Genomic DNA, 14,993 nt, shown 5'->3' with positions numbered 1-14,993 from the left:
GAGGAGCACAAGGAGCAAAGCAGCCAGCCAAGCAGGGCAGAGCCAGGCCAGCCAAAGCCAAGCCAGTCCCTGCTCTGGCAGCAGCCTCCAGCTGGCTCTTCCCTCCAGCCCTTCCTCCCAGCAAAGGCTACATGGCAGGAAGGGAGGAGGCTCCACCTGGCTCCCACCACCTGCACAGGGCATGGGGCTGCCCCCAGGAGTGTGTAGGAGGTGGGCTGGCCCTGCTGGGCCCTATTCTCCCTCCAGCTCTGCCCTGGTGCAAGGCCCTGCCTCTCCCCAGGCACCAAATGTCTGATCGCCACCCAGGAAGAAGCCTAGGGGAAGGCGAGCACAGGTGGCCGCGGGGCCGAGCCAGGGCGGCTCTCGGACCTGTCACTGCAGAGCCACCGGTCCTGGGGGCACTCTGGGAGGCAGCCGTGGGCCCTGCCTCGCGGACCTGGCCCCAGACCAGTGGCCACGGCAGCCTATACAGGGTGGCCATGCATCAGATGCCTCCCACTACCTCAGCCTGGGCCGGCACAGGATCCCCCAGCACACCTGCGCAGAGGAGGAATGCATGTGTGTGGTCCTTTAAGTCCTTCTAAAGTCAGAATTTGGGCAGTTCTGAGGCTGGTGCCACCCCTGCGTCTCCCAGCAGCCCCAAGCAGGACCCTTTGCAGGCTGGAATAGTGCCCACCTGCAAGGGGGAACCTGTCGTTTCCCGAGGGAACCCAGGCATCCAGGGGCCCCGCTGGCCCATGCATTAATCTGCATACGGCTGCTTTTACACAAGCACAGCACGCTGAGCCAGGTCGTAGCAGCCCTGGCTGGCAGGGGATCCCAGGGGTCAGCCTGCTAGCCCAGGGCTGCTTCGACTCTGACCTGGCTCAACATGCCATGGAGGGGCTGGCTGGGGCACAAGGGTGCTCCAGTGCGGGGCTAGCCGGCACACTGAAGCACCCTCCTGCCCCAGCCAGCCTCAGTCACCATCTGCACATGGGTTTCTTGCCCACTAAAGTTGGAAGTGTTTACAAGTTCCAACCTATGGTGGAGTTAATTCATTTACTGCGGCCTAATCTGACACGCAGATACTGAGACTACTGTGCAGCTCATTAGGCAGCTCCGCAGTCAATGTCTCATATAGATGCACTGGGTATAGACACATTTAGACCAGATTCATCAAAGCCAGAAGACGTCTGGGCAACTCTTGCTTACTTGCAAACGGACGATAATTACATTTCTTCTTCCCTCACTCAGCGTCTGCCCTGTCTATTTGGGCTGGAAGCTCCTGGGACGAGGACTTCCTTACTATACAGTTTCAATAACTCGCACATTGGGACTGATCATGGGGTGGGGGGGGGGGGGGGGGGCATCAAGGCACTACTATAATTATAATAGTAAATATTCATAATAAAAGGAGAATTGCACCTCCCCTAGGCCCTTGCATCCCAGAAAGGATATACCTGGAAAGAGGGCATTTCTGCTAGTAGCTTTGGAGTATTCGCTCAGTGACGCAGCCAAAACCAAATATTTGGAAAAGCTCTTTCAACACAGAGCTTCTGAGGGCTGCAGCCCAGATCCTCCTAGAGAAACAGGGGGCCCCAAGGTTGATGGACAACACCAGAAAAAGATGCTTCACAAGAAAGCCAACTGCAGAGCTGCCAATACAATCTGAAGAGAAACCTGGGAAGATGAGGGTCTCTGACTCCGCACTGCACTTGCACGGGGCTAAAATGGGGAGAAGGATACATGAAATTAAATGAAATTAAACCACAGCCTTGACGAAAGCCCTGTTCAGGACATAACTTCTGGTTCAGCTTTGATGTCTCTGCAATAAAAATATGTAAGCTCGGTGTTCATTTTTCTCTCTCTCTTTACTAGCTCTTCTTTCTGAGCTGGCAATGAGCCTAGAGAGGCATCTCTTTTGCATTTTGCTAAGGGCATTAAGGACTGGTTTTCACTGGAGCACCTACTCTTTTATGAGATGATTGCTTTTACCGCAGGGCTATCTCTGAAGATTTGTGTTGCAGCAGTGAGACTTATTGCTTGCCATGTTTATTAAATAGCTTTTCAGCGTACTTATATTTTGGACCACACGCTCCAGCTTCTGGAGCAAGTGCCTCATCCCTGAACTAAAGCAATGGTTCTCCTGCCTGAGGGTAAGTTTTGAGGTCTTTCCACCCCAGCATCACTGTAATCACTGGAACACAGCATTCCCATTCTTCTATTATTTTCCAGATATGGGATCTGGCTATTTGGTTTCTTCAAGAAATTGGATATTCCTGACCAAAGCCCCTGCCTTTCATTGTATGAGGGTATGGGGTCGGACCTAATGATCTGTTTAGGTCCCTTCCGACCCTAAGCACTATGAAACTATGAAAGCTGTCCCTGGTTCTAGAAATGTATGTTCCTCATACCACAGTAGTTGCGTTTGTAGGCTGCATGGGGAAGTCATCTCCCATGCACTAAACTCTGCTCTAAAGCAGAGCTTAGAGCTGGTCATTTAAGAACCAAGTCTGGGCACTGCAGATCACTCTGCCTAGCTAATACAGCTGCTGGGAAGGACTTGGTTTGCCCCAAAAGTGAATATATACGGGTGGCTGGTTTACAGTCACCAGTACTGGTTCCTGGCAAACCATTTACTGTATCCTGATGTTTAGGCATGATGCAGTTCCCCTCTGTGTTCCCACTCACAAAGATTTGGGGAGTCAAACCAAGAGCAGCATATAGGACTCTGCTCAGCCCAGTGGTTAGGTCTTAAGGTTTCATCCTAAAGGAGTGTCAGTCTCCCTAGACCCCCATTTCCACAACCTCCTTGGGCAAGCCTGCTTCATTTCTAATTCTCTTTTAAAACACTCTCCTTAGGGCTTCATAGAGTTCAACAAGAATTGCTTTCAGAAATAGGGGAGAATCTGGGGGCAAGTATCTTGTTAAGGTACAGCCAGAATCCAAATCAGAGGGAGAAAACCATCCATAAGAAGAAGATATCTCAAAGCTCTCAGTTCTGTAACCCAGTCCAGAGGTGCCAAGTGCATCAGGGCTCGAGGACCCTGGCTGTAATGCATCAAATGTGTAAAACTTTCCATCATCTTAGGCTCCCCCCGGCAAAAATAAAAGTCGGCACCTATGATGCAGTACGTGGCTCCTTGGTTCCCCGTGTAGCCCCATAAGGTGACTTGGACATCCTTCCACATGGAGCTATCTTGCAGGATGCGAGTTACACCCCTTTGTAAACAGGTTCATGTGACCCCTTGCCTGAAATCTGTCCAAAATCAGCAGCGGAAAGCCAGTCTCTTGCCTCATTGAGGTCAGTAGAAACATGCTATTTGCTTTAACAAGCATTCGTAACTTTAAAATCCAGCTCTCCTGGGTTTCAATCTGCAAAAAAGGGTGTTTCTATTGCACACAACTCTCCTAAAGCGCTTGTACTCAGTACTGATCCTACTTCTCCCACCTCTCTTTTTGTCTCTGATCATGACCGACTGAAATGTAATACCTTGTAACACAGCCGCTCTTATTCTACATTGGATAGTCCCCGCAGCATTTATTACTAGGGTTATAACTTGATCTAAAAATTCTCATATCATCAGTAATATATTCATTTAGCTCCTATCACATTTTGCAAAAGGTTTAGGGCCTAGGGAAAATATCTATACATGAGGGGAAAATGTCTAAATTCCATTTGAGCCCCAATTCAACCTGTTTGGAGAAATCATTAGAAAGCCGAGGCTTACAATAATGATTTTAAACAAGAAATAAGTCCAATCTATTGGTGTGTTTCAGTGAAGCAAGCTAAAAATGGTTCATGCACCTGAATCAAAAGAGGGAAGAAGAACAGATTTCCTTCTCACATCCTGACATAACTTAAGCATCTGAGAAAATGCGTAGAGTCGAGTGAGTGAAAGTAAAGCTGCCTACTTCACGAAGGGCTTGGTCCTCCATCATAGCAAGCACCCCTCATTTCCCAGTGATTTTAAAGAGTATTTAGCCTCCTGGGAAATATCTCATTAAAGAAAAAGCCGATTCTCGTTCTAGCGAAAGGGAGGGGATTGATTTATGAAGACAATTAAAAGCACAAAATATGTTTTGCTGGGGAAAATGAGGAGCTATAAAGAATTCACTACCTGCATACACCATAAACACCAAAGTGGGAGAGGAGTTACTGGAGGGAAAGGGGATACAAGCAAGAGAAGCAGGCTGACATTAAAGTGGCACCATCAATTTAAAAATCAAACTTCTAGCTGCAGATTTTTTATTTAGTAGGAATAGCTGAAGCACCTCAGTGACTATAAATGAAAGAGACGGTACGGGGAGGTATTTCTCATTGCAGGTTTAGCTTTGTGTATAATCGCCGTCACCATTCCCCTCCTTTGTGCGGGCCTTTCAAACAACTCCAGGACAGAAAACAATTTCAAGCATGATCGTAATGTTCTCAGTACTGGCAAGCGGACTAAGCCTTGCACCTAACAGCCCATTTTACTCAGATTTTGAAGTGATAACGTTCAAAGCTGGTATTGCATATTTATTTTAATGGGATCTTTCTGACTGTAATCATCTCTCAGAAGGAAGATTCCTGCCTTGGCTAAAAGGTACAGAAATCGAGTGGCTTGATCGGGAATTTCCATTACTAATTTTTATGATTCTATACATCTTCATTTCCTGTCCATAACAGTTAACGAAGACTACAATTTGTAGCTATTAAAGAAACACTGATGAACCTGCTGTTGAACGTTGGACCCTCTTTTTCACTGACAGCAGTGAATCAGGAAGTTTAATTATTTGGGTGTTTTTGCCATTGGCTTTATGACGGCAGGCAGGCTGTGCTGGACATCATAGGTTGCCTATAGACACGCTCATTCGCAATCTAATTAGAACGTGTCAGAGCTGACTCAATTAATCAAGTCTGCTCCACGTTCTAATTAGAACGTTCCAGCGTCACCTCCCCGTCACGTGCATTAAGCCCCAATGCATTTCAAAATGACTGCAGGGGTGCTTTATCAAAATCTCATTGAATGAGCTTTAGATAACACGACTCATGGCCATTTTGAAATGCCGCAGGGCTTAATACACATCATGGTGAGCCACTTCTATTAGAGTGGCTGTTTGGGAACCGCTTTCATTAAAACACGGCCCCCTCCGCAGCCCTGAGCACATGTAGGTTTAGGCAGGGAGACGGAGCACAGGCAGCCACAGATCCTACCATCATTAAAATTGTGTAGGTGAAAGAGTGCTACACCGTCTTTACCAACCAGTGGATAGGTTTCCAATATTTGCTATTCATCAGAAAGGTGTTACAAGGTCATAACAATGGCAAACAACAAAGGCACACACTATATCCCTTAGGGGATGCAGAACAGATGCACATCATGGATTACTTCAAGTGGCCACTGCATGTCACTAGTCTCCTGTATTAAAACAGTGGGGGAAGGAAAGGGGAACTCAGCCCACTGGCTCTCAGATTCAGCTGTTTGACTGCACTTCAGAAACTGCTTAGGCCAGTTTCTGCTCTGAGTTACGTCAGCTGAGAGCTGAACTTGACTCTGCGCATGTGTGCGCGTACCTGCATCCATCTGAAATAGGGTAAGTATTTACACTAAGGGACAGCCAGCATGGGTTTCTCGCGAGTAGGTCTTGCCTGACCAATCTCATCTTCTATGACCAGGTGACATATCACCTGGACAGGTGAGAAGAGATTGACGTCATATATCTTGATTTAAAAAAAAGTCTTCGATCTGGTGTCCCATGATCTCCTCATGGAAAAATTGGCTGACTGTGGCCTCGGCTACATCACAGTCCGATGGCTGGGGAACTGGCTCCAAGGTTGGACCCAGAGAGTGGTAATCGACAGAAGTAAATCATCGTGGTGCGCCATGACCCGTGGGTCCCCCAAGGCTCCATACTTTGGGCCTATAGTCTTTCACATCCTTATTAATGATGTGAACATTGGTATCCAAAGCGGACTGGCCAAGTTTGCCGATGACGCCAAACTTTGGGGTAAAGTGTCCACACCTGAGGATAGGATGGTGATCCAAGTCGACCTAGACAGGCTCAGAAAATGGGTGGATGAAAACCTGATGGTGTTCAACTCCAAAAAATGCAAGGTACTCCACCTTGGGAAGAAAAACCCGCAGCATGCTTATAGGTTCGGCAGTGCTACACTTGCTAGCACCATGGCCAAAAGGGACTTGGGGGTCATGATTGACCACAAGATGAACATGAGCCACCAGTGCAATGTCGCAGCTGGTAAACTGAACAAAACTCCGGCTTGCATCCATAGATGCTTCTCAAGCAAATCCCAGGATGTCATCTTCCTGTTGTATTTGGCCTTGGTGAGGCCGCAGCTGGAGCATGCGTCCAATTCTGGGCTCCACAATTTAAAAAGGATGTGGAGAAGCTTGAGAGAGTGCAGAGGAGAGCCATGCACATGAACAGAGGGCAGGAAAACAGGTCTTATGATGAAAGGCTGAGAGCTATGGGACTCTTCAGCCTGGAAAAGCGCAGGCTCAGGGGCGACCTGGTGGCAGCCTATAAGGGGTGTACATCAGGACCTGGGGGAATGCCTGTTCACCAGAGCACCCCAAGGGATGACAAGGTCGAATGGTCACAAATTTCTCCAAGACCATTTCAGGTTGGACATAAAGAAGAACTTCATTACTATCCGAGCCCCTAAGGCCTGAAACAGACTGCTGCCAGAGGTGGTGCAAGCACCTACTCTGGACTCCTTTAAGAGACATTTGGATGTTTATCTTGCTGGGATCCTTTGACCAGGGCTGACTTCCTGCCCCTGGGACAGGGGGCTGGACTTGATGAACTTCTGAGGTCCCTTCCAGCTCTGATGTCTATGAAATCTATGAAAATATTAGGGATGTGTGAAGCAGGCCGCATTCGATTTGGACTCAGCCCAATAGCAGGCATGGCTTGTGAATGCTGTGGTGCTGGGGCGCATGGAACATCCCACAGGAGTGCCGGGGGGCTTTCCACATGCTCAGCGGCAAACCTGGAAGTGAACCAGGTCTGCTGGGGAGTGCTCTGGGGGCCCTCCCGTGCCCCTCCGACTCAGCAACAGCCACAGGGGGACCCCGGGTGCCCCCTAGACCGAGGAGGCACCAGTCACCGAGCTAGAGGGAGCATGGTGGGGCCCCCTGGCAGACCCAGAAGTGCTTCTGATCTACTTCTGGGTCTGCTGCCAAGCACACTGGGGAGCCCCCTGCGCTCCTGTGGGACACTCCATGCACCCCAGCATCACAGCATTCATGATCCCCTGCTACCTAGAGGCATGTAGAAAAAACATTTAAAGCTGTTTGTATGTCTGAATTGCCAAATCTTTCTGAGTCTCTCTAAATCGGAGGGTTCAATTCGATTCAGAGAGATTAAAGCAAGGGTGGGCAAAATGCAGCCCGTGGGCCAGATGTGGCCCGTGAGGCCATTCTATCCAGCCCATGGAGCCCCTAAAAAATTTAGAAAATTAATATTTATCTGCCCCTGGCTGCCTGTCATGTGGCCCTCGATGGCTTGCCAAAACTCAGTAAGCAGCCCTCTGCCCAAAATAATGGCCCACCTCTGGATTAAAGGGTCCTCTGATTCAATTCAGATTCGGACATTTGGCCACCGAATTGGGCTGAATCACCGCCGAATCGAATCAGGGACTGAAGCTTTGCACAGCCCTAGTAAGTATATTTGCATGAAACTCCAGCTCAGCATGTGGCGTTTGTGTGTACGTCTGCCTGGTACAAACTGTGCGGGTGATCTGGAGCAGAGAGAGCGCGCGTGCGTGCAGGCACGTGTGTACGTGCACGCGCATGCTCATGCATGCATTTGTGTGCATGTGTGTGTGTGAGAACATTTGTGAAACTGGAAATGGCACCTCACCACTGGGTTTATTATGGGAAGGATTATTACATAAGAAAATTGTATTTTTGAATGCATATTTTTAAGTCTCAAGCATTAAGCCCATGATAATGACCAAGAAACAATGGGCAGAACATTGTTTCCTGCACTCTTCCCCTTTCTGAACAAACCCATTAGTTCCTGTAGGGTTATAAATTTGTCTTTGTCATCCTAGTATTTAGGTCTTTTAGGGATCTTGGATTCTGCTGTCTTGTTAGCTCAGGGTGAACGATGGAAGAGGATTCGCACTGTGCTCTCTCCAGCCTTCATAAGCAGGAAGCTAAAGAAAGAAGCCCAGGGGGTCAGTCACAAGCTAAACCACTGAGTCAGTTCACAGGGGATGGGATGTTGAGGTCGTGACAATGGTCTGGTCTCTTCGATCAGAATCAAATTACTAATCTGACCTAATGTAAAAAGAAGAAATGAGAATTAAAATAGAAAGCCCAGATGGTAGAAAGGGATCGTGCTCGTCAATGTTTATGGCAGTCCCTATAGTCTATCATAAGCAAGTGTTAATTAAGAAATAAAATGTAATTAATGGCCTGTATTTCAGATATCCCCATCATAAAACATTACGGGGAAGTTCAGGAGAAATGTTCAGAAGAAAGTAGAAAGGGATGAGCCCATGAATGCTAAGGAGTGAGTAGCTGCTAGGAGAAGCTGGCTGAGCTGCAAACCTTGTCAGTCAGTCTTTCAGCTCATTCATTACTAGCGATATGGATTGCTTCCTGGGCAAACCAGACTTCTGAAGCGACCACCAGCGCTAGGTGAAATGCTGGGGTGAAATTTAAAAGGAAAATTTCGGCTGAGTAACAGTTTAGTCTCCCAGAGCATGAAAAAGGTGGAGCAGGGAACTGCTGGCGCACCTCTACTAGGATTTATATTTTAGATTCTCTTGAGCAAAGGCTTTATTTCTCAGGTGTCTTGACCCAACCTACAATAGACACTACCAAAACACAAATAATAAAGACACTGTTAATAATAAGGTTATTTAATGTTTTGGACTGCTCGTTTATCATACCACTTAAGCAAACAGAGCATCCATATGCACTCAGATCCTCATCTAGAGCACACATCCTCTTTAAATGCTGTCATTGCTCAACAAAATGATCAGAGGTTTGATTCTACCTTGCAACACATACAAGTCTGAATCCATAGTCTGTTATCCAATATATTACCCACAGAAAAGCCGCCAGAGTCTAGGCTATGAGAGTTTCAAACTGAAGTCTTATGAACATCTACCTCTTCTCTTATGAATGCTCCAACAAGGATGAATACCTAACCTCCTTTTCAAGGGCAGGAAGAAAAGCCTCATGAAGATTTTGCTTTCCTTATGGAGATGTAGCACAGGAAGGAACAGAAATCTTATACTAATCTATTTCAAACAGTAAGCGGCAATTTGTATTCTCTTTTTCCATCATTTTCCAGTATCTTTGGGGCCTGGGACATGGATGCTGTCACTAGCACTGTGCTCGTAGTGAACAGCAATTCCTTGAGCAATCCCCAAGACCCTTTTGTTAAGGAGATCAAGAAGCTAGTGAAGTTGAATTTAGCTGACCCTCTCCTCATTTTGATATGTAAATTGAAAGCTTGTTGCACTAGGGTCTGGGCAGGGCCACCTGGGCTGCCTGAGGTCACAAGAGGTTAAATTGCAGGCCCCAGCCCCTGCCTGGAAGCTGTCCGAGCTGTTGGAGTCTCTGGGCGCCCTCCACCTTCCTCCAGCTTTTGCTTCTTACCCTGTGCCTCCGGGCACAGCCTCTCCAAGGACACTGGGGATGGAGATATCGGGAATGGCTGCACAGGGTACCCTGGGACCAGCTTCACTAGGACATTTCTTGGTTTAATGTGGGCAAGTAGGGGCTAATGGGTGGGTTATCCTTGAGAGCAGCACTCCTCACTTGGGGTAGCACTGTGGGCATCCTTATAGGGTCTTAACAGAGTAACACAACTGAGCACATGTATCAGTGAGCAAGGGTTAACTCCAGATAAAAATTAAGCTGGACTGCAGTTATATTTGCAAAGCTTATAATTTGACAGCAAAGTAAGACGTAGCCATTTTCAGAAAAGCGCTGAGGAGCTGGAGCAGACAGAGCAGCAGACTCCAGTGAGCATGCAATATAAATATGCGTGAATAAAAATGTGCAGTGTGGAGATACAGTTGTTCAGAAACTTGGTCCTCAAAGAAGAGATGGTCTTTATCCTCCAAAACGTGAGGGGATATAGGAAATCAAGTTTTCTTCCTGCTGAATTTCTCTCCCTCAGGGTACAAAATCATGTTATAGCAGAGTCATCAGATATACTGATTACTTTCCCCTAAAATTGCATTTACAAGGCTTTGCAAACTGGACAAAAAATCCCAACCAAACAAAAAACCCCCCCTTTTAGCTCTGCAGCCTCAGACTGTGATCACTCTTTGTGAAAATAAGGGGTCATATCTGTTTTCCTTCGTGACATCTCAATTTGACAGGCAGATCGAGCCCGCTCCGAATGCAAACATTTCACATTTTGCACTATTAGCACATGAAAGACAGTGCATTCTGCTGGGCCCTTTCCGGTCACTCCTGGCTATTTTGAAATAAAACACTGGCTTTATGAAACTCCTCCCTTTGAGCCCTTCCTGGGGGGACTGGTCACCAGATCAAGTTTTGTCTACGTGGTTACAATGCTTCCCAGGGCAGAGTGGATTTCCTGCAAATGACGATCGATCCCCAGAGCAAATAGCTGGTCCTGAAAGCAATGGTTTGGATCACTCATACAAAGGCAATAGCATGAAACCTGACATAGGATGCCTAGGTCCTGCTGGAGCTAAAATGCAGGGTTTGCCAATATCCTTGGGCGAGGAAAGGTTCATTGGCCTTGGAGAAGACCACAATCGGAGGCCTGGAGGCTGAAGCAGAACTCCACACCTGGCTTAGGTTAAAGCAAGCAAGAAAGAAAGAAAAGTGAAACAGCTGGGATATGTTCAGAGAGGTGATCCAGCAAGAGGAGTTCTGGCTGTCCTGCTGGAGGGTGGGATGTGTGGAATAATGCTTGCAGTCTCCAGACTGAAGAGAAGATTGGAGGGTGTTCAATCTTTTTTTTTGTCCCATGCTTCTGCGCTTTGCTGGTTACCACAGGGAGGATTTTTCCCCCTCCTGACAAGTGCCATGGGTTTTTTTTTTCAGCTTTCTCAGAAGTATTGGGTGTTGGCTGCAGCCGAAGATGAGGATTTTGACTCTCATGTGCAAGTGTTGTCGCTGGAACTAAAACCCAGAGGCTCTTGGATAGAGGGTTTTCCTCCTCCACTCCACATTTGGGGCCAGGAAGGGATTTTGCCCAATGATCACATTAGTACGCACTGTGGAGGGTTTTTTTTTTGCCTTCCTCTCTAACGTGCACGTGTGTGTGTTGGGGGGAGAGGGGGGACGGACTCTTTCTTGAATCTCTCAGGGGCATTTTGACAAACCGTAGAGTAGTGGGCACTCACAGTCCTCATTCTTTTACTTTACCTGTGGCAGGTTAGGGGGCTTTTGGTCTCTTTGGGCAATATGCCTTGTAGTTGTGCAGCAGGGTTGACAGAGCTCTTTTAGGAATAGGTTAGGTAGGGACTTGTCTGAGATGGTTTGGCTAGGGCTGATCCTGCCTCGAGCAGGGGGCTGGACTAGATGACCTCCAGCGGTCCCTTCCAGCCCCACTGTCCTCTGATTCTGTGAACTCACCTAAGCGGTAAATACACGTTTATCTAGCAAAGTGCCAGAGGAAGAAAAGTTGCTACTACTTTTGCATAACACCTTTTCCTCTAGCAGGAAAAAAGAAATGGCTGGGCTGTTCCTTCTTGTAATAATTCTTGGCCACGCGAAGATATGGGGCTGGTACCTGACAAGATGCTAAGAGACAGAGGCCATCTCCCCACCCTATGCTTGCATTGCAGCACTGTTCACAATCAGGTACTTGCATGACACCGCTCAGAGTGCAGGATGCTTAGGAACATCCTCAGTTCTTTTCAGGACCAGGCGATAGCAGGTGCCCTGAAAAATGTCTCTCTTTATTCCTCCTAACAGCACACACCAAAGACCATACATTCCTTTAATGCAACAACATTACATTGTCTGGAAAAGGGATTAGACATATAGCATGGTAACATCAACAGCCCTTGTGCTAGCCAGAGGAGTTATCTGAGAATGGCACAAATGTGGGGTTTTTTTCCCCCTCCAGAGACTGTGTTTGTCACCTCTGTGGCAAGCCAGGAAGGAAGGATGAGTTTAAGTCTTCTCTAAGATATAGGAAAATGCTGTTATCCCATTCAATCCCCTTAGCATCTCATTCAAACCCCTTAGCATTTGCAACAATCTTTCTCGTACTCTGCAGGGTAGATGGAGGGGAAGAATTCACCCACTGCAGACTGCTGTCTCTGTCCCTATCTTGCAAGCCTTGGGATTGTAGTCCACGCAGCAGCCTCTGCCTGGCAGCTTTCTCCCAATTGCAGGGCTCCAATACCATTATTTACACCTGAGAAACTCTTCAATCCTCTCTTTTTTCACAGAAAAGAGAGGGGTTATAAAACTGACACAAGTTTAATATATATATTTATATATCTATATATCTATACACACACACACACGTATATATATATATATATATATATATATATATACGTGTGTGTGTGTATGTATATATATATTTCCCACCCCCCATTAAATTGCTAGAAAAAGAACCATGGAAGACTCAGGAAAACCACACATTTTGTTCGGTACAGTCTAAGGCAATCAGCACTACTAATGACTGCTAAGCAGCTGTTAGCTCCTGTCTAATTTCCACATCCTACCCCTGACACATGAAACAATAGAAAAATCCTTGCCTATCTGTGTGTTTATACAGCATGCACTAGGTACTCTGTGCATAGGGTGGACATCATAGAGGGCGGTCCGGTTGTCCCCTGTCCTCCAGTGAGTAGAAACCAGATGCTTTTATGTCCTTTATTTTTCTCTTGAAGGTGTTGGGTTTTGTATCAATACAGGACAGAGTAGCAGAAAACCAGAACGTCCTCTATGGTGGCCACCCTAGCTGCACACAGTCTACATGTTCCCTTGCCCAGTCTTCACCTTTCCTATTTGCTTTTTCTCTTTCCTTATAGCCCAGGAAGCAACAGCACAGGGAAGCAAGGGGAGACGCGGAGAAGAAAAGTTGCCTTCACAAGCGTGAAGATGAGATGCACGTGAAAGTATCCTTGGAACAACACAATAACTCAAGCTCCTTTTTTGGTGGGTACTAAGTAGTTGGTGTTTATAGTCTCTTACCAAGAACTTCTCTACCACGAGTGTCTCGCCGCACACCTGTTAAAAACGCATTGGCCAGGCCATCTGTCTGTGCAAATATCCACATAAATGTCTCTCAAATTCCATTACATGGAAATGAAAAATTAAGGTGAACTTAGAAGTTCATCCCTAGCATTCAGTTCATCTGTGAGTCTGAAATGTGGCCTGTGACAGATTAAGGAAGGAAGCAATATCATTTCAATACTGATGACATTAAAACTTAATTTAGACTTCAACATACCTGACAATTTTTATCTTGTTCCCCCAAAGCCTCCTCTCACATATGGCCTGATGCAGATGGACTATCTCGACACGACAGTAAATGAAACCCTCAGGCTGTTCCCTGTGGGAGGACGAATTGAAGAAAAATGCCTGTAAGAAAAATGTAGATGTAAATGGAATGACCATCCTAAAAGACACGGTGGTTCCCACCCTTTGTCCTGCAGTGTGACCCAGAAGACTGGCCAGAAACGGGATTGCTCAGGCCTGAAAGGTCAAGAACAGATCTTGATAGAGAAAAACCAAATGCCTCTGTCTCATGCATATTAGAAATTCATTCCTATAGAATTTGTTAGTAAAGCTTGGAAAGGGTTCAGTATTGTGGAAGAAGTGCCACTTGCTGTTTCACAGTGAAATCTGACTTGAGTTTTGCACTTAAAGCAAGGATTTAGCTACTTTGCTACATACGAAGATGACTAGGCATCCTTTGCAAAACTGTGGAGTGCTCTTGGAGTCCTTTTGTACTCCTCAAGTACAAAACGAACTTTCTGAGAACTTGCAGAAGTTAAAATAAGTTCAAAGAGAAATTTAGAACGGTGTAGGGACCAGGATCGGGGCAGCCAGGGCTTGAGACCTGGGAGTCAGGGTGAAGGTGGAAAAGCCAACCCAGGTTCAAAAGCCAGGGGTCTGACCTCAAGTCATGAGCCAGGGGATCAGGTCTAGAAAGGCATTCAGGCTGACACAAGCCTAAGCAAGGGACACATCTTTACGGCTGAGTATCCCGCAAAAACCGAAAGAGCTGCTGCTTATATGCAGGCAGCCATGCCCATGCAGGTAACTGAGGCCAGCCGGCGGTAATTAGGCAGCTGGAAGCCAGGCATAGGCCGGTAGCCAGCCTGCCCATTACCCTGGCTCCTACTGGGTACCACTGGTAGACTCTTTCTGTCCCAAATGACTTTAACATTGCACAACTTCCCATACAGCTAAAAGTGAAAGAAATCTTGGAATCAGTTAAATTTAAAAGGCAGGGTTTTTTTTTTAATTATAGTCAAAATTTTACGAACAAACTCCAAATCTGAATGTTTTTCCCTTATGGAAGGACTTTGCTACAGAATAGTCTACAGGGAGCTGCCCTCTTTCAAAACTGATGCTGTCTTCCATTGTTTTCAGTGGGTCTGAGGAAGTAATTTGTTCACGGCAAGGTGCCCGTTTTGAACATGGTACCCGCCTATCTCCATGTGTAATGGGACTGAAGTCACAAGCTGCTCTAAACCAAATGGCTGCTGCCTTGACTTTTATTGGAAACAATGGAAAGGAAGAGATGGTCATTTTGAAAGAGGAAGCTTCACTGTTGCTTCCAGGCATTCATTGCTTTAGGGCAAATGATGACACTTTGACCTTGATTTTATATTCCCCTTCCAGTACCATGGGGGCTACACCATCATTAGACTGCTAGGTTGTCTAGATGTGCGAGGTCTTAAAGCAGACCGTGCTTCTTTAACACACAGTCAAGAAGCAACTCAACTAAACAAAAGTGTGACCTTTTTTTTCTTTGCATTGCTTTTCACTGGACACATTCAATAAAGAGAAAAATCAGCCCTGGATCCATATGCA

General features: G+C 46.6%; 2 long non-coding RNA genes across 5 annotated transcripts in view; one reads left to right on the top strand and one right to left on the bottom strand.

Moving 5' to 3' along the window:
* LOC109284934 (uncharacterized) overlaps window positions 1-13,524 on the bottom strand; it is a 31,210-nt gene extending 17,686 nt beyond the window's left edge. For all 3 annotated transcript variants that reach the window (XR_009456406.1, XR_009456407.1, XR_002092562.2), the window contains exon 1: window positions 13,402-13,524. This is a non-coding gene — a long non-coding RNA (uncharacterized LOC109284934). The remainder of the gene's footprint in view (window positions 1-13,401) is intronic.
* Window positions 1-14,993, top strand: part of LOC109284933 (uncharacterized) — an 18,128-nt gene extending 3,135 nt beyond the window's left edge. For both annotated transcript variants that reach the window (XR_002092559.2, XR_002092560.2), the window contains 2 exons: window positions 12,980-13,106; window positions 13,431-14,993. This is a non-coding gene — a long non-coding RNA (uncharacterized LOC109284933). The remainder of the gene's footprint in view (window positions 1-12,979; window positions 13,107-13,430) is intronic.

The sequence above is a fragment of the Alligator mississippiensis genome, chromosome 13 (assembly GCF_030867095.1).
Source record: "Alligator mississippiensis isolate rAllMis1 chromosome 13, rAllMis1, whole genome shotgun sequence".
NCBI lineage: Eukaryota > Metazoa > Chordata > Crocodylia > Alligatoridae > Alligator > Alligator mississippiensis.
This window is presented reverse-complemented; position numbering and strand designations above follow the sequence as displayed.